The sequence below is a fragment of the Trichosurus vulpecula genome, chromosome 7 (genome assembly GCF_011100635.1).
Source record: "Trichosurus vulpecula isolate mTriVul1 chromosome 7, mTriVul1.pri, whole genome shotgun sequence".
In the NCBI taxonomy this organism is placed as follows: domain Eukaryota; kingdom Metazoa; phylum Chordata; class Mammalia; order Diprotodontia; family Phalangeridae; genus Trichosurus; species Trichosurus vulpecula.
The window spans coordinates 222,690,168-222,717,531 of record NC_050579.1 but is presented as its reverse complement, the minus strand read 5'-3'; positions in this window follow the sequence as shown (position 1 = coordinate 222,717,531).

The following is a 27,364-nucleotide window of genomic DNA, read 5'->3' as shown; positions in this document are numbered from 1 at the left end:
GCAGGAAATTTAAAAAAAATACACATTCATCTCTCTTGGCTAGTAAAGAATACCATCAGAGAAATACTGACTGGAAAAAAGTGTGGGTAACCTAATGGATAGCCTCTGTATAGCACTGCTATCCATTCAATGTCAAGCGATAGAGAAAAACCTTGAGTATAAGTTTAAGGTAAATGTATGGGAGGAGATAGCCCAGGAAGATCAGGTATGGGTAGATTTCAATTGGCTTCATTAAAGGTACTCCCCATGTCAATGAGTAATGGATCCAACTTTTTTCAAAACCAGGCTATGTTTCTTAATGGTATCTTCTTGAAGATACCACTCCTATTTTTGATTCATTATTTTCATGTATACTTAGGCCTCCTAAATCTAAAAGTCATTCTGTCTATATAATTATCCTTCTTTATCTAATCATAGTCATAGTCCCACCTGGCTTAACTCCTTTGGACTGGACTCCATCATGATCATCATCAGGAAACTTTTCATCCTGTAAGATTACATCAACCTTGGTACTCACACCTCATCAGTACCCTCAATACACTCTACCCCTCTGTTTGGAGCGTTGGAAGGGCAGAGCAAAGAACTCCATCCAAAGCCTCCATTTAAAGAGGGCTCCCAGGACAACCACTTCTCAATTTCCCACCTGGCTACACCTGTTTGGACTGAATTCATTGCAATCATGTTCCTGCACTGTGTATCTCTCCCTGTATCATCTTCCCAATTAGACTGTGAGTTCCTTGAGAGCAGGGACTATTTCATTTTTCCTATTTGTACCCCCAATGCTTAGTACAGTGTCTGGCACACAGTAAGTGCTTGATAAACATCTATAAATCATAGTTATTGATTTCAAACTGGAAAAGACCTTAGAAGAAAAATCCAACACCCTCATTTTACATATGAAGAAACTCTGAGGGGATAAATGACTTTCCCAGGGTCACATAGCTAGTAAGTATCTAGGGTGATATTTGAACCTGTCTTCCTGACTCCAAGTATAGCACTTTATCTGCTATACCACACTGCCTCCTAGTTTTTATTTTTGTTTTTAGGTTAAATAGAGAAAAAATGTATTTGTCTTAGTTGGCTTAATATCTCTAACATCCCTGGTCACATAGAGTGAGAATTAATCAGAGGCTTTTTGTAAGATGTGAGGTTTGTCAAATACATGAAAAGCAAGCAGAACAATTTGACACATAAGCTAAATATAGGAGGTGTTAACAGTCAGTTTTAAGTAACTTTGATCTCCTGGATAAGAGAGAGAGGAATAGGGCTCATGATTAGCACAATCCTTCAGCCAATAGCTGATGTTATTTCTGCATTTTTCAAATACTTCTCCTTGAATCTTTTCAAAATAAACTGTATAATTCTGTTCTATGTGCTTATAAGGCAAGGTTGATCTCCTATGATAGGATTACAATGCTGCAAAGCATAAAAATCCACTTAGCCGTTCCTGCCAAAGCATGAATCAGATGCAAAATAATGGCCCCAAGTATGCTCTTTTTTCCATTCTCTAATATTTCTTCATAGCTCAGCCCAAACAATTGCTCATAATTAAACTGATTGGAGGAGCAGACTGGCAGGAAATGCTGTTGGCAGGGATCCGGCTGCCCTTCATTGTACTAGATATAGAACAATTACATCAGTTCCTTCCATTTCCAGAGAAAGAGCTGATTTTAGAGGGCCGGTGATGAAAGAGAATAGGAAGGAGGTATCTTAATTTACATATGCTCAATCAGGTTAATATACTTTTTTTTAATGAGGAAAAGAAGTGCCTTTAACAGCAGAAGGGTCATTTTCTTCATCTGTTTTCACTTCCTCTAGGGGCTTACGCAGTACTGCTAACCATGAATGCTCTGTTTGCCAGGGATTGAATTGTCTGCAAAAGAATACCCCAGGTTCAAAGGAAAAATCTACCCAATGTGTGTGACATATACCAGGCTTCCCAAAACTTCAAGGGAAGTTAAATGCCTTCAGTGTTTCTGTTTGCAAAGTTAGAGATGCACCATCAGTCAGTTCTTTAACATCTGCTATTTACTCAACAGACTCAGCATGAAACCAAATGTTAAAAAGAGATTTAATGTCTAAACAGAGTCAGGGGTAAGATAAGAGATGGCTTATGGGTTGTCTGGTTTCAGAAAAGCTGTTCTCCTTCCAAACAGGAACAGAAACAAACCAGATATAATTAGAGCTAAGACTGTGATGTCATAATTATCTTTATGTTTTATCAGCATATTGTCATATCATAAAGCTTTACCAAAAGCAACAACAAATCTTAAGTGAATTCTTCTTGTGCTTAAGAATCAATAAGCCCTGTAGAAGAAAGTAACATTAAAAAGCAGGAGGTTTCTCACCATAATTTATGACAAATTATACAAAGTATTTAATACCCCTTTGTCAAATATCCAAATATAGAAATACTGTCTCAGAAAGACTTCCTCACTTTGGTTTGGACCGCACTCCATCATGATCATCATCAGGAAACTTAGTATCCTGCAAGATTGCATCAACCTTGGTACTCTATTAGTACCCTCAGTACACTCCACCCCTACAGCCACAGTGGGGGGGAAAAGAGCTTTGATAAGACTAAGCCTGACGTGGAGCAAAACTGTGAAGGGGACCAAGTGTCAATGCCCTCCAGCCTCTGACTGCAAAGTTCCTGCAGTATCTGACAGGCACAACTATAAGGACAAAGAATGGCTCAGAAGGTATTGTCAAGAACGTAGCTATAGGTCGCCTTAGGATGCAGAATTATCATTCTTACACCCCTCTGAGACTTCAGGCAGATTACAGTACAGCCTGGCATACAAGACTTCCACAGAGACCCATACAACACACAAGAATGCAAACACAGACATACAAGGAAAGCTAGTTTCTCACAGTTGCATTGCTCCAGTGTGAAAGGGTCTCACTTTAATTTTTCAAAAGCAACCACCTCTGAAAATAGATGTGTGATGAGCCAGCCTAGAATGCCACACCCGAGGTTCTGTCTCTTTTTGCTTTTGTCTGTTGCCTACAGGCAGCCTCAAAATAATTAAAGGTGATATTGCCTTCCTGACCTCTCTCTACGACTGTTCTGCTTCCCTAATTATGCAACGTCTGCCTTGTATTGCTACCACCTAGGTTTCCTTTCAGTGCTTTTCACTTGTACTTTCTAATGATGCCCACTATCTTTTTGCCTTCTGACTGCCCAGGGCTTCTCCCAAAAGTCTGCTCTTCCCTAATAGCATCCAATATTCTAAATCTTTCTTTTGTCTCTCCTATTTATCAAGATCTGCTCTCAATTTGGGAAGTACCTGATAAATAATTTCATACTTTTGCTGTTTAATAAGATGACACAAATCAATAAAATACTAATGATCCCTTATTCCCTATTTCCTTCTCAGTTCAAAAGTCAAATCACCGGCTCATTCCATGGAGTTTTCAGCTTCCTAGTCAGCTATTTGTGTTCCCATGGAACCCAATCTTTTAATCAGATGCCCTATCTTTATCCATTATTTTTGTTTGCTATATAAACTCATAGACTTAGAGACCTTAGAGGTCATGTAATCCAAACCTCTCATTTTACAGGTGAGGAAATGGAGGTACAGAATGTTAAGCAAATAGAATACAGACACACACACACACACACGCACACGCACACACACACACACACATATACGTATATATTTTTCCATACAACATTAGAATTAATAAGTACTACTAGGTAATTACTACTCACAGATAGTATTTGGCAGAACATGGATTCAAACTCTGTCCTCTGATTCTAAATCTAGCACTCTTTCCACCATGAATTGTCTAGTATTTCCTTGAATAATGATCTGTGCTGGGTCAAAGGGTATGCACATTTTTATAGCCCTTTGGGTATAGTTCCAAATTGCTCTCCAGAACCGCTGGATCATTTCACAACTCCACCAGCAATGTAACAGTGTTCCAATTTTTCCACATCCTCTCCAGCATTTATCAATTTCCTGTTTTGTCATTTTAGCCAATCTGACAGGAGAGATGTGGTACCTAAGAGTTGTTTTGATTTGCATTTCTCTAATCAGTAGTGATTTAGGACATTTTTTCATATGCCTATGGATATCTTTAATTTCTTCCTCTGAAAACTACCTGTTCATCTCCTTTGACCATTTCTCAATTGGGGAATGACTTGTATTCCTATAAATTTGGCTCAGTTCCTGTATATTTTAGAAACGAGGCCTTTATCGGAGACACTAGTCATAAAGATTTTCTCCCAATTTTCTGCTTCCCTCCTAATCTTTGTTGCATTGGCTTTTTTTTATACAAAAACTTTTCAATTTAACATAATCAAAATTAGGGCTGTAGCCCAAAGAGATCACATAAGTGGGAAAAAGACCCATATGTGCAAAAATATTTATAGCGGCTCTTTTTGTAATAGCAAAGACTTGGAAATCAAGGGGATGCCTATCAATTGGGGAATGGCTGAACAAGATGTGGTATATGAATGTAATGGAATATTGTGCGATAAGAAATGGGGAAGACACAGATTTCATAATAACCTGGAAAAACCTACACAATATAATGCTGAGTGAGCGGAACAGAACTAGGAGAACATTATACACAACCACAGATGTATTGATTCTGTGATGACTAACCCTGATAGGCTTCACTCTTTTCAGCAATACAAGGTTCAAAGACAACTCCAAAGGACTTATGATGGAGAGAGCTATCTACATCCAGAGAAAGAACTATGGAGTCTAAATGCAGATTGAGGCAAACTGTTTGCTCTCCTTTTTTTTTTCTCTTTTGTTTTTGTTTTTGGTTTTTTTTTTTGTTTGTTTCTTCTTTCTCATGATTCTTTTCATTGGTCATAATTCTTCTTTACAACTTGATTATTGTGTAAATAAGTTTAATGCGAAGTTATATGTAGAAGATATATCAAATTCCATGCTGTCTGAGGGAGGAGACTGGAGGGGGAGGAAGAAAATCTGGAACTCAAAATCATGCAGAATGGAGTGTTGTAAACTAAAAATAAAAATCTTAATTTAAAAAAAGAATAATGACCTTTATTCAGTAAATATTAATTTCTTGAAATCTGGAGAGCTCTAAATTTATCCTACTGTTGGAGAAAAAAGAGTATATTGTGCACTATGCCGTAGGCACTAGTCTTCCAGAAACAATGTTTATTAATTGACCATTGTTCAGAGCACTGGGAAAAAAGCTGCTACTCTTAGGTGGATCAACCAAGATGTCCTTGCCATCGTCCTTGTCCTTGTTTAGTTACCACCTTGATTACCTCAAAGGATGAGTCCTTCCTTGGCTGATCAGAGAGAGGGGAGCAGGACATTCTTTCAGAATTGATAGAGAAAGACGAATGAGGGATTCTCTTTTAGATTAATCCAAAGGCTTTAGACTAGGATACCGGAAAGATGCTTTCTTCATATTTCCAAGCTGAGAGTCAGGAGGAAGAGGTGTTCCAGTTTCATCCATACTACCACTACATAGGAAGATTCAACACACTTTTTTTGCTGTCAGAGACTGCATGATCATGTGTTACCTCCCTCAATCTGGGATATTTGTAATTTAGAAGGAAAAAAAATGCCCTAGCCTAATATAATGAGTAGTGTAATTTCAGTTATCATTGCTAAAATTAAGGGAAGGCATTTTCACAATGGGGCAGTGGTCATATACATGTACTTGAAGTCATACCATGTATAAAGCCACCTAACCAGGACACAACAATAGTCACATGTTCTAATGAGGAATAGTTGGTATGATGTGATGGAAACTGCACTGTGCAAAAACTCAGACTCCTGGGCTCTAATCCCAGCCCTTCCCATGAATCACTCAGTGTAGCCTTAGTCAAGTCCCTTGATCTCTCAAAGTATGTTTCCTCTTTGGTAGACTGGGAATAATTATACCTGCCCTACTTGCGTCACAATATTGATGTGAGATCCGAATGAGATGATGTGTGAAGGTCTCCTACGACTGAACCCCAGGTTACAAAGTGGAATAATTCCAGAAAACCACAAAGCAACTAGAAACCCTTAACTAGAGGCACAAAAAAAAATCTTTGGGTTTCATTAGTCTTTGGCAAATATGCAGGCGCAATGTGGCGGGGAAAATGCTTTTGAGTGCCTGTGGAAGGAGGCAGAGAAAAGAAGATGACAAAGCACCAAAGACAAACCTAACCTAGCTTGTCTGGGCCACTGGTGAATGTAGAGCTCACTGTGTCACTGTGATAGAAAAAAGAAATCTCATTGCTCTATTCAGAATGCTGCTATAGATTGCCAATTTTCAGAGTCCAGCTGTAGCAGATATGGCCAAGGCTAGGATATGTGAGCATAATTATTAGGTTAGCATGAGTCAAGATTATCCTCGGGAAGTCATTCAGAGTAACTGTGAGGGAACCAAGGGAACAGACATAAGTCGAAGCCAAGTACAAGCTGGATCAAGTGAATGAGGTTCCCAAGAGGTGAAGACCAAGCCAAGTGGGACGCCTGAAAGTGCAAAACTAGAATTTTAAAACTTGGGTCAGAAAGAGCAGCAAAACTAGACAGAAAGATGTGGAGCTAGGTCACTCCTGAGATACTTTGTAATATTAATGGAAATCTACCCAGCCAACTAAAAGGGTTGTTAAAAGGCTCTAGAGTAAATGTCATGTCCTGAGGCCAATCCCTGATATACCACAAAATCGGATTTTTCCTGAACTAAAACACTGACAATATTACGTATGTGCTTATATAATGTTATGTATGATGTTACATATCATACATATGTATATAATATAATATAATGCAATGTAATGCAATACAACGCAATACAATACAATACAATATAATATAATGTAATATAATATTTATGTACGTGAAAATTAACATAACTTGATGATCATATAAGAAAGATCTTCAGCCATTTGGTTTTTTTCTAAGTAGTTCTTCCGATCAATTCTCATGCTGAATTGCTCTGGCAAGGTATTGGTGTAGAGGTGTCTCATTTTATACAACATCTTATGTTCCTGAAAATTTATGCCTCTTATTCGTTGCTCTCTGGCTTCCACTCCTAACTCTCCAGACTTCTTTCTCCACCATTCCTCATTCCCTGGAGCCCCTTCTTCTACTAGGTCCTTTCTTCGCATGAACTCCTTTTTAAGGGAGGGCTCTGGTCAGCCATGTCAAACTGCTATGGTAGCTCCCAAGTTAACAAGTCTATTCATTGTAATAATGACTCATTGGCAGAAGCGTTGGGGAGTCCTTGTGAGGCTACAACAACTTATTATAGGCATTCCATCTTATTTTCTAAGATATGATGTCCAATGAACTTTGATTTTCAGTTTCCTGTGTGAACTTGGGCAAAACAACCTAGAGAAGGGGCCAAAGAGGTAGACAGATCTTCCACGTAGAGAAGGCTGCTGGGATAGGATAGAGAAACATGTACAGTCAGGAGTGAGGGAATGAAGAAGTGAACATGGCTGACCAGAGCCCTTTCTTAAAAAGGAGTTCCTGGGAAGAAATGACCAAGTAGAAAAAGGGACCCCAGGGGTAGAAGGATCTTCCAGGATGAAAAAGAAGAGCTATCAATAGGAAAAGAGGATAAAGGATCTTCCTTCCCACAAGTATGCAGAAGTCAGAGAATTTTGCAGTGTCCTATGTTTTTATGTCTGCCACTATTTATGCATAAAATATGGGTTGGTCTCCCTACCTATGCCTAAAGGACTTTGGGAATGTCACAATGCTCTATTCTCTGGGGGAACAGTGTTCCAATAAAGAATTCAAGAAGTGTTCCAAAGAGTAAACAAAGAAAAAGGATCTGAAAAGGCAGGGAGTTTCAGGAAGTTGTGGAGTAGAAGAATGTGATTAAAAAAAAAGAATGATTGAATATCTAGGGCTATATCATAGGTAGGAGGTTCATCCACTACAGGAGGGACCTAGAGTCTCTCAGGAAAAGAATTTTCTTCTTATTCCCCAGGGATGGATGATGTGGATCATAGGATACAGAGAAAGACGGTCCAGTAGTGGGCAAAGGAAAAAGAAACAAGCAAGGGCGGTCTGTGGTTCCCTGCTCAGCACTACCAAAGTGGCTATTTGTTAAACTGACAGAAATAATAGTATCCTTTTTTCTGGAGCATGTAGCCATAGTAATAATAATTAATAATAATAATAATGAAGAAGAAGAACAGTATTTATATACCATTTTAAGGTTTGCAAAGCACAATCATCTCATTTCCTTCTTGCAACAACCCTGGCCGGTTGATGTTATTAGTACCTCCACTTTGCAGATGAGGAAATTAAGAGAGAAAGACAGAGGCTTATGTGATTTGCCCAGTCACACAGCTAGTGACTTGTTGGAGAACCTTGTCAGACTTGATGAAACTAAGTATCATAAGCCACTCCTAGTGAATCTTGTGGGGACAGATGATTCTGTGAGAAAGAAGCTAAAAAGCTTTATTAGGAGTTACAAAATCCTACATAAGAAACTGAAGATCTTGGGGGAATAGGGGATATTTTCTTGAGTATTTCCAATGGCCAGTGTGGGCTTCAGAAGAGAAAGAACACTCTGCAAAGTGATCAAGTGGTTAAAAAGGTTTGTGTCTAAGATTATTTGAAAACCATCAATAAAGTTTAGGGAAGGATAACACCTTATTTAATACTGTTAAAAATATAATTGCCTAAAGTTTTACAAACATAATCAAGAAGATTTTAAACTGAAAAGAGAGGAGAAAACTGTCTACATATGTCTGCCAAACCAGATACCATAGAGAGTTGTAAGCACAACACAGAAAGAAAAATAGCACTTGAGAAAACCAGTTATTCACAGGAGACATCCAAGAAGAGAGTCATCAATAAAACTCATGGCCTTATATGTCTATATACAAATGGGCAATAAACAATGGGAACTAGAGATGCTAACAAAAGGAGACAGAATTGACCTCAAAGGAATCATGCCTTGCTAGGACAAGACTAGTATATAAAATATGCTAGCATATAAAATATGACTATGTATACATTACTCCAAAGGAATAGAATAGGCAAAAGGAGAAATGGAATGCCATTTTTATTCTTTAAAATATATTCATGCTTATATGAACTGATGCTGAGTGAAGTGAGCAGAACCAGGTGAACATTGTACACAGTAACAGCCACATTGTTCGATCACCAACTTTGATAGATCTAGCTTTTCTCAGCCATGTAAAGATCTAACACAACTCCAAAAGATTCATGATGGGAAATGCTGTCCACATCCAGAAAAAGAACTATGGAGTCTGAATGCAGATTGAAGCATATTGTTTGCTCTCTCTCTTTTTTTGTTTTGTTTTGTTTCTTCTTTCTCATGGTTCCCCCCATTGGTTATGATTCTTCTTTCAACATGACTAATGTGAAAATATGTTTGAAACGAATGTATATGTGGAACCTATAACAGATTGCATGCCATTTTGGGGAGGAGGTTGTATCAACAATCCAGCTAGCAGCTTCTGTGAGGGTGTAAGATCCACCAACAACCAGCACCCAGAAAGCTGCCAACACAGGTCCTTTTGATCTGCTTTACTTAAGCAACGTTAAGGGGTTAACAATCTTACTTTAATCAAACATACAAATAACATCCACCTAGTTCAGGGGAAAAAGCCAGCACCCTGAATTACAGACCAAATACAATTCGTAGTTATCAACATCTGAGTGTATAGCCAGGGAGCTCATTAGAACGGCTGGCCCAGAGTCACACACCACTCCTGCTGTGGCTCAGAGATCCGAGTTAGAATGCTAACCTTTGTGCTTATGTATCCTGTTCAGGGCCAGAGGGCCTGACTTCATCTAGGCTGGGTGTGGAGAATTTCCCCACCCCCAATATCACATCAGATACAAATCAATGGCTCCTAATTGTCTCAGTACAGAAATACAAAAATATCCCATTTTATCTGCCCCATTCAAACAAAGGCCAGAATCATTAAAGGTCAACAGCAAAAAGTCCCACCTTAATTACTATTACAGAGGTAGGGAAGGGAGGCATAGAAATTTCAAAACTCAAAAGCTTATGGAAGTGAATGTTGAAAACTAAAAATAAACTAATTAAAGAATATATTCATGTGAGGAAATTCTGGAAGCAAAGTGAGAAAACACCATCAAGAATATTTGAATGAGGATCAATGGAGGGAGAAAGAGAAGTGATACAGACTATCTCCAGACAAGAGAATGGAAGAGATGGGGAGTTCAGGCACCTGGCAAATTGTAGACTGGAACATCACAAACCTAGCAAGAAAATCTGAAATAGCAGTAATGAGGGACTTGTACTGTCCTGGTGTCCACTACAATTCTCTTTCATGTTCATTCCCTGTCAAGAGCAAAGGAGCTGAGAAATCGCTAACTTACTGAGGTATCAGAATTAAGGAAAACAAGAGAAAGAAAGAGCCGAAGGCAGAAGCAAAAGCCAAAGGAATAGGAGCACAACCTGAACTAGAAAAATAGGAGAAGAAGGAAGAGAAAAAAGGTAGAAGGAGGAGAAAAAAGCAGGAAGAACATATAAGGATGTAGCAACAATCTTCCTAGCAGCTAGTGTGGCTGTGTAAGACCAACAACAACCAGCACAGAGAAGGCCACTAACACAGGTTCTTTGATCTGCTTTTCTAAGGAAAGTAACTTGAAGGGATTAACAATCTCAGTTTAATCAAACATACATATATCATTCATTTAGTTCAGGGGGAAAAGATCAGCACCCTGAACTTCAAGGCAAATACAAACAGAAGTTACAAACATCAACAGACAGAATGGGTGTGTGAAAGTTCCCCATCCCCAGTATCACATCATATACAAGTCAATGACTCCTGATTATCTTATTGCTGAGAAACATTCCAAGGCAAAAGATTCCATTGAATGAAATCATGGTTCCATTTATAAGCCTAATCTCAACCAAACTAGGTAGGTAAAGGGTAGCACTGTCCTGCATGCTGCCTGTGTAGTATGATTCTAGATTGGTGGAGAGACTGCTGACATGATCCTGTGAGAAGACTGGAGTAGGTCCAAGAACTTTGGAAATGGAAGACTTTTTCATTTCTTTTTTGAGAAAGGACATATGTATTTTTTAAACTTTCCTAGAGACTAACTCCAGACACATGGAGAAAACAATAGACTTCAGAAAACAGATCTGTAGGGAAAGATGGCTTCTTTACATGATTGGTTTCCAACTTGTTTCCCAACAGACTTTGGGGGAATTTCCCCTTGGGTTATATTATGGTGCCTCTCAGTTTCTGAGCCCTCATATCACTCTAATCTAAAGAGATCATTTATATTTGTATATTTTCTGGCATATTCAAATCTATAAAATATTTTTGGATTTTTCTGTGCTGTCTTCTTAGATATATACTCACTATTCATTACTTGTGATGATCTTTTATGTAGCTAGCATTTGGTAGGTCCTGTGGATTAAAGCATCAAATACCCTCTCTCTTTATGAGATAGATACTGTAGAAGCAACTTTCTGTCTTGAACCAAAAACCAAAATAACCTTAGAATAGTAATATTTAGGGGAGCATATAAATATAATATTAGTCTGGTGCCTCTTTCTCTCAGAATAGAAGAAAAGAGTGAGCCTAACAACCCCTTCTCTTAACCTTTCAGGTTAGGATTAGCAGTCTCCTCAGAGACAGTGAGAAAGATTACAGAGATATTTATCCATGCTTCCCTGCAAATCTGCATTTAGACAACCCAGGTAGATATACATAAATTACATGGACAACAGAATACCTTAAATAGAAATGTATTTGTATGCATACAAACATATATATATGCACACACATAAAAATGAAACAGTTCTTGTCCTCAAGGAGCTTATGCTTTAGAGTAGGAAGCAACATGTACACTTATAAGTATATGTAATATCTAGTACTTTTATGGCACTTTAAGATTTGCAAAGTCCTTTATATAGGTTATCCCATTTGATCCTCACAACAACTCCATGAAGTAGGTGTTATTATTATCTACATTTCACAAATAAGTAAGCTGAGGCTGAGAGATGAGGCTGACTTGCCTAGAAACTTACACAATTAAGTAGGTATCTAAGGCTGGATTTGAACTCAGGTCTTCCTGACTCAAATTCTAGCAGTCTATTCACTGTACTACCTAGTTGCTTACATACAAATTACTTTCCAAAAAGTTTGTATTAATTCACAGTTCCACCAATATAATAATGTGACCTTATGTATGTCTTCCCAAGTGTACAGTTTCACTAGTGTATATCTTCCCATAACAGCTTCAATATTGGCTGTCCTCAACTTTGTCATCTTTGTTAATTTACAGGATGCATGGTGAAACCTCAGAGTTTTTAAAAAATGCATTTATTTTTTATTATTTAATATACATATATATTAGCTATGTACCTATTGATTTTATTTAACTCTATTATGCTTTTGGTTAGACATGTATATATGTGTCTATATACATATGTAGTATGCTGTATGTTTTTATATGTGTGTGTATAAAATACTAAGCCTTTTTCTGAGAAATTTGATGCTAAGATAATTTTTTCTTATTTGAAACTTCTGTTCTCATCCTAGATGCATTAATTTTGTCTGTGCAAGAGCTTTACAATTGCATATAATCAAAATTACATATTTTGTCTTATATAATTACCTGTATCCCTTCTTTGCTTGAGAAAGTATGCCCTACTCGTAACTGTAAAAGGTATATAATCTGCTTCTCATCTCATTTCTTTTATATTATGGTATTAATATTCAAGTCATATCCATTTTGAATTTATTGTGGAATGTAGTATAAGATGTTGGTCTAAACCTATTTTCTGCCAAACTATTTTCAAGATTTTCCCTCAGTTCTTATCGAAAAGAGTTCTTTCCTATTTAATGATTTCAGTCTTATTGGACTGGGTGCTGTCTTCCATTGTTTCTGATTTTTTCTAGTATAAAATGTTCCATTGCTCTACTTCTCTATTTTTTAACTAATAGCAAATTATTTTGACTTTTTCATATTTTAATTTCCTTAAAATATAGTTGAAGGCTATAATTGCTTTTCCTCCCTCATTCGTATCTTTTTTTTACTGCCCCTTTAATATTTTAGACATTCTGTTCCTCCAAATAAATTTTATTATTATTTTTATCAAGTTCTATGGGGTATTTGGTTGATATGATATAAAAACTATAAATTAACTTTGATAATAATGCTATTTTTATTATATTGGCACATCTTAGCCAAGAAAACTGAATTTTCCTTCAATCATTTCATTTTTTTCTGTATTTCTTTAAGGAGTATTTCATAATTGAATATGTACAAGTATTTTGTATGCTTTGGTAAATTTGAGCTAGTTCAAATAAGCTGTCATTATCATTTGACCCAAAGAGTCCATAACTAGGCATATTTCATTGACATGATTGGAGGTCACTGATGTCTCCATATAAGCTAAAATATTTATAGTATCATTTTTCTTCTGGTAGCAAAAAACTAGAAACAAAACAGATGTCAATTGAGGAATGAGTAAAGAAATTACACATGAATATTGTAGAATATGTCTATACTATAAGAAATGACAACTATGATGAATAAAGAAAAGCATAAAAACCTTACATGAACTAATGCAGTGAAGTAAACAGAGCCAAGAAATCAATAAACTCAGTGTCTGCAATAATATAAATGAAAAAAAAAACAATAACCACAAAGCAAATGTGAATGCTGCAAAATTACAATGATCAAGCATGACTACAAAGGAGAGCTTTGAGAATACACCCTCCCAACCCCTACACACACATACCGTTTTCTAGAGGTTTGAGGTCCACAGATATAGAACACTGTGTGTTTTTGGATTTTTTTATGTATTGACAAATTTTATTAGTTGATTTTCTCTTCTTCTCCAAAATTTCTTTTAAAAATATTATTTATTAGATCGAGTAGATATCTGGGAAAAGAAGAGAGATACAGAAAAAAAATTTGGGCAATGCAAAGATAAATGATAGCAATAAAAAGCACATATGTATGTATGTGTTGATAATAATGCTAATTTTGTTTTATTGGCCCATCCCTGCCAATAGAACTGAATATTCCTCCAAATATTTATTTTTTTCTTTATTTCTTTAAGGAATATTTTATAATTGAATATATAAAATTATTTTGTAATGTATATGTAAATACATAATGTATTACAAGGATAATGAGGACTAGCATGAGCACTGGCCTCTTGCTAAGGGGCATGCATATATTGTTTGACATAATAAATCAAATCTTTATTAAAGGATCATAATATTAGAGGGATTCAGAGCTTATAGGATGACCATATTCTAAATGTAGTCATTAATGGATTAAGTAATCCATATCAATTTAGAAGGAGATCTCTGCTGGAATACTACAGGAATCTGTGCTTTGCCTTATGCTATTTAGCATCATATCCCGGCTTTAAAAAATCTCTCTCATAGAAGATTTGCTGTAATTTTCGAGTGTTATTTAAACCTATACAACCAAAGGGTTTGAGATTTTGGGAAAAGAAGGAAAGCTTGTAAAAAAACTCTCTAGTCTATTTATAAACTGAGGTGGAGGGCTCAGAGCCAATTAACTAATTAATAAATGATTTTGCCTTTCCATTAATTTATAAGGAAATATCACAGATATTTCTTTGTTGATTTAGAATCCGATTGGTAAATTAATGAGGAAATAAGGCAGTAGCTGATTGAAAAGGACAAAAGTTTATGTGGTTATTGAATAACACAAACCAAAAGCATTCCCATAACTAGACTATATATAGGGTCTCATTCACAAACCTATTACAACACTTTTATCATTGACATGGATCTAAAAATCCTTACCAAATTTGTAGTTGACACAAATCTAGGAGGGATAGATACCATACAAGATGACAGAGCTGGTTTCCAAAAACAAGAGATAGGCTAAAATATTGGAGTGAATCTAACTAAATGAGCTTTAAGATCGATAAATTTAAACACATACACTTAGGAACAAGGCATTAACTTCACAAGTATGATATATATAATTAAATAGCAATTAATCTTCAACAATTCTGAGAATTCTAGTAGATTGTAAGCTCAATATGAATCAATAATGGGACATGGCATACAAAAATCCAAATTTTTTTGGCATAATTAATATAGGAATAACTTCCAGGAATAAGGAAGTGACCAGACCATATAAGGAGCATTGTGTTCAGTTCTTTGTACCACGTTATGAGAGTTTATCCCGGATAAATATTATGCCTTAAGAAGCTTCATTGAAGGAACTGAGGATGCTTACCAGCTATCTTCAGGTCAGTAAAAAAACTGATATGTGGAAGACAGTGTAAAATCTTTGCCCCAGGTGGGCTTAGGGTAGATCTCTGATGGACATTCCTGTGATTCTGTGTAGTAGTAAGATAGGAGATGAGATAATGAGAGACAGACAGAAATACACAGAGAGAAGTAGAGGAAAAGAAAGGAAGTGAGGTGAGCTGTGTGAATAGTCATTGAGGCACTGTCTCCCACCTTTCCTCTCCAGCTTAGCCATAGGAAAGTGGACAGAGATGGCCCCCCAATATAGCCCTTGATTCTCGGTGCCTATACCCCCAGAGACTACTAAAAATGAATTTCTTGGGTAAGATAATTTTCTCAGTGAGATTTCATATTGCTCCAAGTCAAAATGCTCATCTATCCTTCTGTGTTCTATCATCTAACCCAGTCTGTATAACCTCCTCAATTATCATTTTAAGAGACTTTTATACATATGTTTGCTTGCTATTAATGATTGTCTTTTGTCTGAGAAGCATTTCATAAGAGAGATCTAAGCTCACAGAAAAGAAGCTGTTTCCCTCCCATCTAGAAAGACAAAGGTAAGTGACTTTTATTCTGAACCAGTAAAAGAGCACCATTCCCTGATATTGTAAATATCGGATCCATATTAGATAAATATACTTTTAGCCCAATATCCAATTTGGAGATGGAAGAATGAAGAAATGAATCCTCAGCCATAGCTCCCTTCCTACTTCAACCAAAGGTGAAAAATCACAAGTCTCTCTGGGAGTTAAGGAATTTGATGTTCTAGATTAGTTGATATCTAAGACAATCCCTTCCTCCTGATGACAGAAGTTGGAACAGTTGGTGGAAGTTTCAATAAGATGAGTGTAAATTCCTAACAATTGTAGCTGTCTGAAAGTGAAATGGGCTACTGCAGGAGGAAGTGGTTTATCCCACATTAGAAGTATTTAAGCAATGGTTGAATGATTACTTGTCCAGTGGGTTGTGGGAGTGATTTTTCTTTTAGGGAAGAAGCAAATAAAATGGCCTCTAGGGTCCTTTCCAACTCTGAAATCATGTGATTCTATGAAAGTCAAGTATACATGCCCCCAAAACTTTGGAAGAACATATTTCAAAGAACTCAAAGAAAGAATAAAGAGGATCCAATTGCCTAAAATTGTATAGAGCAAATTGGCTGAAGAGGAATGGGTAATTATCGAGAACGAAATTCTGAAGATACAAAAAAAATACAATGGAACAGAGAAGAGAGCTGTCTAAAAAGACTAATGTAAATGGACAGGAAATTCAATAAACAGCTTAGATTTTTTAAAGACATATGGAGAAGGTAGACCCAAGGCCAGATAATAGAGGATTTGTACAAATAAAATCCACAATCCTATAAAGAAATAGTGTCATACAAAACAGGAAAATGATAAATTCTGGAGAGGGTGTGGGAAAATTGGAACATTGTTACATTGTTGCTGGAGTTGTGGACTGATCTAACCATTCTGAAAATTGGAACCATGCCCAAAGGGCAATAAAAATGTGCATACCCTTTTACCCAGCAATACCACTCCTAGGGCTATATCCCAAAGAGATCACACACTTGGGAAAGGGACCCGTATGTACAAAAATATTTATAGCAGCTCTTTTTGTGGTGGCAAAGAATTGGAAATCAAGGGGATGCCCATCAATTGGGGAATGGCTGAACAAGTTATGGTATATGAACATAATGGAATACTATTGTGCTATAAGAAATGGGGAAGATACGGACTTCATAATAACCTGGAAAGACCTATGTGATATGGTGCTGAGTGAGGGAAGCAGAACCAGGAGAACATTGTACACAACCACAGGCATATTGATTCTATAATGACTAACTTTGATAGACTTGGATCTCCTCAACAATACAAGGCTCAAAGACAGCTCCAAAAATACACATGACGGGAAAAGCTATGCACATCCAGAGAAAGAATTATGAAGTCTGAATGCAGATTGAGGCAAACTATTTGCTCTCTTTTTTTTCCTTCCTTTTTTGGTTTCATTTCTTCTTTCTCATGATTCATTCCATTGGTTATAATTCTTCCTTACAACTGGACTATTATGTAAATAAGCTCAATGTGAAGGTATATGTAGAACCTACATTGGATTACATGCCATCTTGGGGGGAAGGGGAAGAGGGAGGAGAGAACCCAAAAATTTGTGGAATTGAGTGTTGTAAACTAAAAATAAAAAATAAATTTATTTTTAAAAAAATAAAAAAGTGTCATGAGTGGTAAACCTTAGAATGACCTGAAACTTGTGATTAATGAGAAGGACAATAGAAAAGCTCATCTGTAAACTAGGTTGGGTGCAAGAGGAAGATCAGAGAAGGAATAAGAGTCATGCTTTGGGTAGATGAGACAACAATAACTAATGGCATAACAAAGACAGAAATGTTATGTTTAAAGTTTTAATTCTCTGTCACAGAAAATTACCTTGGGCTTAAAAAAGACAGAAAAAAAATGGTTAAGATGAAGTCGAAACACAAGATAAGTAAGGAAATGGTAAGAAACTTACTAGATGAACTTTGAATCAACAAAACTACATGGCTACCTGGAGTAGAGGAAAGCTGACAGGATTGCTGCAACTATGTCAGTGGTCTTTGAAATATCATAAGGAATTGATGGGAAGCCATGTAGAACTAAAGGGGAACAGATTTTGTCCCTGTTTTCCAAGTTAAAAAAAAATTATACAATCATAGAGTCAGGGAGAAGTAGCATAAGAAACAATGGATTCGGAATCAGAATATTTGTGTTTGTTCTTGTCTCTAATGCTTAGTACCTGTTTTAACTGGATCATTACTTGTTTTCTCTCTTCCCAGCCTCAGTTTCCTCATCTGGAAAATGAGGGAGTTAGACCACTATATGTTCTCTTAGGTTTCTTCTAGTTATAAATCTATGATCACATGATATCATGCCAGACTAACCTCATTTCCTTTTTCTTATAAAGTGAATAGATTAGTAAGCATGAGAAAGGTATGAATAATGTATATCTAAATTTTTGTGAAATGTTTGATAGAATCCCATGCTAACTCTGATGGCTTAAGAAGATCTAGAACTGGTTGAATCATGGGACCAAAAGTAATGATTAATAAATCAGTGTCAACCTGGAGTGTTGTCTCAACTGAAATAGCCCAGAGTTGTGGTCCTGACTTTGTGCTGTTGGATATTTTTACTAATGTCTTAGATGATCATATAAATGACTTCATCAGATTTGCAGATCACACAAAGCTGTAAGTAACAACAGTGCTACTAGCAGCTGCTGTGGAGGTGTAAGGCCAACAACACCAGCATACAAGAGGGCTGCTAGCACAGGTTCTTTGATCTGATTTTCTAAGGAAAGCAACTTCAAGTTGTTTATAATCTCACTTTAATTAGACATACATATATCATTCACTTTGTTCAGGGTAAAAATTCAGCACGCTGAAATGCAGAGGAAACACAAACAGAAATTACTAACAGAAATCATATAAACAGAGCAAATAACACAAATCAGCAGACAGGGCTTCTAATTGTCCATAGCAATACGTACATAGTTACCAGAGAGAGAGAAGCACCAACATCGGGGTTTTCAAAGCTGGGGGGGGAGGGGGTATTCCTTAACAGTTACCCAGAGTCTTTTCTGGCCAAATCACATGAACACTCTTCCCCAAAGCAAAATGCTAACCTCCAAGTATATATATATATATGCTTCTTCAGGGTCAGAGGGCATCACAACCATATGACTCAAACTCATGTAACTTAGGCTTTCTTGTGACTTAAGCAGGTCATCAAAGACTCTTAATTCAATCAAAAACTCAATCAAAGGCACTTGATTACCTTAGTGCTGAGACATACTTCAAAAGAAAAAACAGAGAAAAGTCCCACATTGCTTGCCATTACAGATAGCTAAGTTACTAGATGGCTGAGTCAATATGCTAAAAGATCTTAATAGGCCAGAGTAATTGACTTATTCTAATAAGATGCAAATTAGTAAGGAAAAATGTAAAGTCCTATAATTGGGTTCAAAAATCCAACTGTATAATTTAACTGTATAAGATGGGTAAGATAGCACTTTGATTCGATAAGATTTGAGTATTTTAGTAGATCGAAAATTCAACAATGAGATAATGCAGTCAAAAAAAGATAATATTGCTTTTAGAGAGATATAGCACAAACAGAGAGCAAAGGAGATTGTAGTGTTAATGTATTTTTTCCTAATCAGAAAATATCTTAATTATTGTGTTCAATTCTGGGCACTAATTTTTATTTTATTTTTGAGGGAAATGATAATATTAGTTTTTAATTTAGTAAAATTTATTAGAATGTCATTTACATTAACCATTGTTCTATTATAATTACCATTTTAGTTATAACTATGTAGGTATTAAAGTCAGCTTGAACTGGCTGACAAAGGCCAGTTGTTAAAATTTAATTGTGAGCATTTATGTCTCAAAAAAATGTAAACATACAAATTAGTGCTTGCAGATTAAACTTAAAACTTTATGTGTTTTGTTATGTTATGTGTACATTTTTTTTTGACAGTCAGTTTTTAAGCATTTACCAGCACACCTTTACACCTCTGGTTATAACACACTTGTTGCTTTAAATATATATATATATATATATATATATATATATATATATATATATATGTATATATATATATACATATATATATGTGGTTTATGCATCAGAGATTAACAAAACTGACCAATACATAGGACAAGACTGACATATGCCATGTTCCACAATGAAGTATCTCACCTGTGCAAAGAAAGGAGCAAAATGAATTATCTCCTTTGTGGGATTACTCCTACAATTTGCTCATTATAATTTCATAGCTTTCAGTTTTAATATTTTGCTATTTTTTGCATTTAAATTGTTGTAGTCATTATGCAAATTTTTCCTGATTCTCTTTACCTCCCTTGGCATGAGTTCCTATAATCTTCCCATGAAGCTCTGCATTCACAATATTCATTTTTTCTTATAGCACATTAGTCTATTACATTCATGTAAAACAATTTGGTTACCATTCCCCAATTGATGAGCATCTACTTTATTTCTAGATTTTTATTACTACAAAAATATCCCAATGAATATTTTTCAATATTTTAGATGTTTCCTTTTATCACTGACTTCCTTGGGGGTATGCACCAAGAAGTGGGATTTATGGCTCAAAGGAAATGAACATATTAGTCTTTTTGTTAGCATATTTCCAAATTGTTTTTTCAGAATGGTTAGGCCAATTCACAGTTCCAAAGAATGGATTGTGGATTGTTTTTTATCATTTAATAATATTATTTGAACATAATTTTATGTGACTAGAGATTGTTTGAACCCAGAATGTCACCCTGACCTCAGTAATTCTCCAGGAATGGCAGAGATAGTTACAAGGAATTTTCAGTTTCCCCATATCCTGGATCCTTTCAAAACATTCTTGCTTTGGGTCTCTACACTCAGGTCTTATTTTGGGTCCACCCAAGTTTGTGTTTTGGATTTCCTTGTGTCTTGCCTTCATCCATATTTTATTGAATGTTTATATTTATTGATATCTGTCTCAATCTTTCAATCAACTTTTCAAGTTGCCCTTTCAGCAATACATTTAGTTAATGTATGGGCATTACTGTCTAAATTCTATATAATGTAAACCTTCCAGAGCCTGGATGAGAGGGAGCTACCCCTTCTTTCTGGCTCTCACTTTCTACCAAATGACCTAATAAATATATTTCTAAAACTATTTCAGATTTTGGGGTCACTTTGTTAGCATATTTCCAAATTGTTTTCCTGAATGGTTGAACCAATTCACAGTTCCACCAATGGTTTATTAGTGATAATCATCTTTTTACAATTCCTCTACTGTTGATTATTACCATCTCTTGTCATCTTTGCCAATTTGCTAAAAGTTGAAACCACAGAATTTTGTGGATTTACATTACTGTTTTTATTAGTGATTAGGTCAATTTTTATATGGCCAAAAAATGAAACTAATTTCCTCTTTATCCCAAAGAGTGTCCTTTTTCTGACTGTCCTAAATTTTCTATTTCAACTACCCCTTTAATCTCTGCTATAAGACTTATTCACTTGTGCTATTCCCCAAGGGCTTCAATGGTATCAGCTTTCTGGGTAGTTAGTGTTGTCAGTCACATTAGATAGAGATGCTTGAAAAGTAGGGAGGTCATGATGGGTCACTTCACAAATAGGTGATTTTCATGGAATAAGGAGACTGTGTCAAGGAACATAGTTCAGTATCCCAAGAAGAGGAAAATCATTACAAGTAGAAGAGAATGTGGGTAGCACAGTATGACATAGGGAGAGAGGGCTGAACTTGAAGTCAGGAAGACCTAAATTCAGTTCCCACCTCTGACATCTAATCAAATTACTTCTGAGCCTTAGTTTCTTCATCTGTAAAATGGGGCCAATACTACTTGGAATATCTTTGTCACAGGGTAGATGTAAAGCTCAAATGAGGTAATGCTATGGAAAGCATTTCGCAAACTTTCAAACACCATATTAATGTCAGTTATTATAGAGAATATTCTGAGACAGAGAACTGATTTAATTGAATTCCTGCCATGAGTTACCAGTGGGAATTCAACCATTGACTCTGCTTATAAAAAGAAACTTTGTATAAATTATAAAACTGCTTGGGACAGCCATAATGAATAGATTCAACACTGCAGATGGACAGAGGTCACTGTTACCCTACACCCTCTAGCTGAGAATAGTGTGATCCAAGGGTGGGAAGCATGAATATTAGGTAATGAATAAAGTAAAATCACTCTCTTAGGAAAATTGTATTCACTAATGGAGTTAGAAAGAATCCTGCCAAAATGAATAACTCTAAAATGCTTATCTTGGATTAACAGGCATAGTGGTGCTGTACCGTGACCCCATTCTGTCCGTATGCTGGCATGACACAGTATTCACAAGATGCTGGCAGAGAAAAACGTTTATAAATGTGCATCCCTTTTGCTATAGAAAAGAAGCAAGATAAAGATCATAGAATGTGAAATTTAGTATTGGAAATCCATTCAATCTAACCCACAGGTGGAACAGGAAACCCATTTATAACCTGTCCTCATAAGTGGTCAAACATCTTCAACTTGAAAACATCCAGAAAAAAGCACTCATTACTTTTCCACGACATCCTATTTTAATTTAGACCAGCTCTAGTTATTCAAGCCAAATTCTCCCTCCCCATAACTTTCACCCATTAGCCTTTCCTCTGCCATCCAGGACCAAAAAGAATAAGTTTGTACTATCTTAACCATAAAAATAGCAATGAACCTTCATTTTGTGGGGACACTTTCTTCCAAATAATTCACCTTACTGTCTTCCATATTATCTCACTTTTCCTCAAAATATTCCCGAAGGGTACAAGGAAAGTATAATCATTTAGATATATGGCCAAGAGATGCATCACTTCATTCCAGTGCTTCACTGGATGGAATTCCCACAGAGGCCTCCTAAGAGGCAATGTTCGTGATAGGAACACCATTAGATGTTTTGGTGTCACATTAATTCTGAAGGGGTTGTTTTCACTTGACCAACCTTGAGTTAGCTTACCTCATAGACAGAGGAACTACTTTCTGTAAAAAACACTGTTAGTTCTCAGTTTAAAATATTGGTCTGTCCTAAAACTGAAAGCATCAAATTCTCATTTGGAAGTCACACTGCCAGCACCTGCAGTTGACAAATTGTAAGTGATAGCTGTTTTTCTAGCTATGATAGCAACAACTCTGTGCAATTCAACCTGGAAAAAAAAATAACATGCCTCTTAACCATAATATCCTTTGCCACATCCTTGACTTCAAGAAGGGTTATATGACCTGCATGCAAATTTATCTGATCACATGATTCTGGACTTAAAAGAAAAACTCAACAAATGAACCCAAATAGATGAGCATGTGTCTTGTCACCTCCCTGAAGTATTTTGTTCCATGGAAACAAAAAAATAAGTCACAAAAGTGTTAGTGAAACACTGATATTTATTACTTTCAAAGAAGCCACCTGTTCACTGGTCTCCCTGATGAAAATGGAGTTATTTACTTAGTCTTAATGAATTAAGTGAGGACTGTCCAACCTTAGGTTATCTTAGGGCCACATTAAAATAAAATAATTATTCGAGGGCCACACCCAGAATAAAAAATACAGTACACTAATAGAAAGTGGGGGAATGCGTGTCATCAATAAGACAGGCAAAGGCCCGAAGCACGAAAGCAAACACAAAACAACAAAGCAACAACACAACAGTATAAAGGAAGGTGCATACTGACTAGTCTGCATCATCATACAGAGGGAACACATCCCACAGATTGATTGAAAATTCCATGTGATATATTCCAACCATAATACTGCTTAAAGATACCAAAGAAAATTAACATCAATGAGATTGTTTGTGATGGAATTAAAAAATCTAATACACATTCCAAGCAAATTATTATTTTATTTTTTCCGCTTAATGAAAATTAAAACCCACAGGCAGGCCGCATAAAATTGCACTGTGGGCCGCATGTGGCCCAAGGGCCATATTTTCGACAGCCCTGAATTAAGTCATTTGTATTCTAAGCGATTGTACACTGAGCATCTGGACATTCCAGGACTAAAATTTCAAGCCATTCTTGCCATTTCTCTTCAAATAATTCTTATCTACCTCCAACACCTCCCCCCCCCCAAAAAAAAGCTCAATATTGTCTTCGCATACCTAATGTTCTCTTAGGAACACTAAGTTTCATCAGCAAGAAAGGCAATCATAGAAACAGGGCTGGCCATAGACAAAATTACGAAGTATATAAAGCTTATATTTAAGCCCTATTATTCATAGGCTCAAAGAGCCTCTATAGAGCTATAAGGAATCATAGTGACCAACCAGTCCAATGCTCATATGGTGCTACTATCCTTGTTATAAGACATGTCTTCATCCTACTCTCTGTATATCAATGTGAGACCTGACTTAAGCAGTTGCATTTCCCATCACTCCCACCTCAGTCAAAATATCTCTACACTGTACATTATCCCTTAAGGACCCTTACAGACAACTAGTTAACTAATCTGAGAAGTTAACGGATGCCAGTCAATGGTTAATGTGTCCTCCTTTCCAGATAGCATATGACATTCCTAAATGGTCATACAATGTCTTGTCTCAAAGTGATAAATAATACCAGATTTATAGGTACTATGGCAGGCTAGTGGAAGAGTTATTGTGAGCAGGATTTCTTTCTGGCATCCTTCAAATTACACCTTAGTAAGAGGCTGCCTATTCTATCAGCTCAAAACACTAGCTGTAAATAGAAACATATACCCATCCACCTCCCCAATTCACTGTAATTTTTACCCTACCATCAGTAAGTGTGGGTTTTGTTTTGTTTTGTCTTGCAAAGTGAGTATTCAATGTAATCTCTCCTGTGTAAATAAGCACTCAGCATTGCCATATAAACATCAGGCACCTCGGATAAAGCACATTGTATATTTTACTTACACAGATTCCAGACATTAGTTGTTTGTCTATGAATATAATTTAATTCAACAAGCATGTAGTGAGTGCTTACCAAGCACAGGGGATGGAAAGATTAGATAAGATAGAAACATTAAAATAAGACAGTCCCCGGGAGCTTACAGTCTAATAATGGAGCTTCCATTCTAATAAGGAGGAATACAACATATACACCATTAACTGTAACACAAGGTACAATGTGATAGGTACAAAGAAGAGGGTCCAGACAAAGTGCTATGAGAAGAAGAGGGAAATATTGATTTTCCCTGGGGAAATTATGAAAGGCTTTATGTGATCCAACAAGTCAATAGACATGTTTAAACTAAAACTTTTTAAAATTGTGATGGAAATTATTTTAGGGAGAAAGATGTACAAGCAGTATAAATCTGATGCTATCACACCAGAGTAAGCTGACTAAAGCTTTGAGACATGTCTGTCTGTCGGTCTATCTATCTATCTACCTACTTATTTTACCTTATATTTCCAGGAATCAGTACACCACACCACTTCCTGGCCCTGACAATATCTTCATCATGCTGCCACATTCTGGACAATATCCTTATCTCCCACCACCATGACCTTGGACTTTCACTTGGATCTGCCTGGCTCTGATAGGTAAGCTTTCACTTATCTTGCCAAAGACCAGGCTTCCTAGCCATTTCCTAGCCATCTCCAGTCGCCTTTATGTTTTGTCTTCTCTCATTAGATGATAACCTCCTTGAGGACTAGGGATTATCTCACTATCTTGAATATATAACCCCAGAACTTACTGCAGTGTCTGACACTATCCATCCATCCATCCATCCATCTATCTGTCTGTCTGTTGTCTCTCTATCTGCCTATCTGCCTATCTCATCTCTTAAGCTTGCCGAAATATGAAATGGGCTGCCTCAAGATGGAGTATGTTCTCTCTAATTAAAGATCTCCAAATAAGAGCTAACTAATCACTTTTCAGAAACATAGAGAGGATTCTCAATCAGGAGGTCCTAAATACAGTTGTACTATACAGCCCCTTGAGATAGATTCCAACTTACGGATTCTGTGATTTTGTAAAATGCAAACGAGAGGATTAAAGTGCTATGAGAACTTGCAGGAGAGAATGTTTGCTTCCAATGTAGAATCAGGGAAGCCTTTCAGGGTTAAGCTAACTTTATCTCTAACGTCAAACCTCCTTGACATCATCTCATGCTCTCTCTGTTGGACGAAGTGTCAGACAGAGAGGTAGTCTTTCTCCTTCCAAGGCCAATACCTTTATATAATAATAGCTAGCACTTATATAGTTCACCATTCCCTCAAGTCTTTTATCTCCTCTCCATTTCTAAGCTAAAGTCCTAGGAAAAAAAGTCTTCATTCACTGCCTTCACTTCCTCTCCCCTCACGCCCCAACCAATCCTTTATAACCTGACTTCTAACTTCACCATTCAACTAAAACTGCTCTCTCCCAGGTTGCCAGAGATTTCTTAATTTGAAAATCTGATGACCTTTTCTTAGTCTTTATCCTTTTGCACCTGTCTGCTATGTTTGAGATTGCTAATCATCCTCTCCTCCTGGATACTCTCTCCTCTCTGTGTTTTTGTAACACTACTCTCCTGGGTTTCCTTATCTCTGCTTCTTCTCAGTCTCTTTTGATGGCTTATATACCCCCAACTACAACCGTTCTCCAAGACTCTTCACTAGGCCCTCTTCTCTTCTCTCTCATCTTTTCTCTCCCTCTCTCTCTTTCTCTTTCCTTCCACCTCCCTATCTCTTTTCTTTTCTTTCTTCCTCCCTCTTCTTCACCTCTTTCTCATTGCCTCTGTGTCTCTATCACTCTGTGTGTGTCTCTCTCTCTCTGTTTCTGACTCTGATCCTCCTAATTTCACTAGTATGTCCCAATCACACTCAGTGCTGATACCACCACAGTTTCTATCTCTGCCTCTGGCATAATAATTCCCTCCAGAAGACCCTGTCAAAAGAACAAAGGAAGAGAAAAGTGAAAAGAAGAGCACATCAAACAGATATTGTCCTTTTGTCTTTTATCATAATCATGTTGGCTTCAGCACTTACTGCTAAAGAGATGATCTCAATCCCAGATGAGGGGGGATGAGTAATCTATTTTTCCACGCCTGAAAAATCAATCTCTCTCCTCTCTCAATCTCTCTCTCTCTCTCTCTCCCTCTCCCTCTCTCTCTCACACACACACACACATATACACATACACACACATGTTCTGAAACTGTAATACATAGATTTTTAACATTTTGATAACTATAATTCAATATAATGCTATGTATTTTGTTTTATACATTTAAAAAAATTCCAAGAATAGATCCAAAGGTTTCAACAAAAAAAGGCAACCAATCACATATGCATTTTAGGCTTTCAAAGTACTTTACCTAAATTAACTCATCAGCTTCTCCCAACAACCCTGTGAGGTAGTCATTATTATTAATTTCATTTTACAGATAAGGAAACTGAGGCTGAGACATTAAGTGACTTACCTGGGGTCACATAAATCACGCATCTAAGGAAATATTTTGAAATCAGGTCTTCCTGACTTGAAACTGCAGGCTCTACAGAGCTGCTTCCAGACAACAAGAAATAGCAACAGTAACAACAAATACTCAGAATTACTGCCTTAAGTCCTTCCCTTTTCCAAATTTCCCTATTTCTGGCACAGGCACCATCATCCCAGCCACT